This window comes from Phalaenopsis equestris, unplaced genomic scaffold, assembly GCF_001263595.1.
Source record: "Phalaenopsis equestris unplaced genomic scaffold, ASM126359v1 Scaffold000450, whole genome shotgun sequence".
Taxonomy (NCBI): Eukaryota; Viridiplantae; Streptophyta; class Magnoliopsida; order Asparagales; family Orchidaceae; genus Phalaenopsis; species Phalaenopsis equestris.
In genome coordinates this window covers 705,705-705,964 of record NW_018164891.1, presented here as the reverse complement: position 1 = coordinate 705,964, position 260 = coordinate 705,705, and the positions used below count along the sequence as shown (strand labels likewise).

The 260-nt window shown below is 40.4% G+C and overlaps 1 protein-coding gene across 1 annotated transcript in view; it reads right to left on the bottom strand.

Moving 5' to 3' along the window:
- LOC110027804 (syntaxin-71) overlaps positions 1–260 on the bottom strand; it is a 46,187-nt gene that overhangs the window by 37,054 nt on the left and 8,873 nt on the right. The window lies entirely within an intron of this gene.

Below are 260 nucleotides of genomic sequence, written 5' to 3'. Positions count from 1 at the left end.
CCCCCTCCTGAATTTTGTTTCTTTGTATTATAGAAGCTTTGGGACAGAGCACTCGTGTTACTTTTTCTTTCTTTCGGGATTTCCCTGGGATTTTTGAGGATTTTCTTTTACTTAAGTCTTTTTTGTCGATTTTCTGGAGTTTCTCCGCTTTTCCTCGGGTTTCGTGGACGACGTTTCTTTCGGACTTTGCTTTTTGAGATGCATTTAGGTTTGTTATACTTAAGAAACAGCGGATCTCACGGGCGTACAGGTTTGCTTTA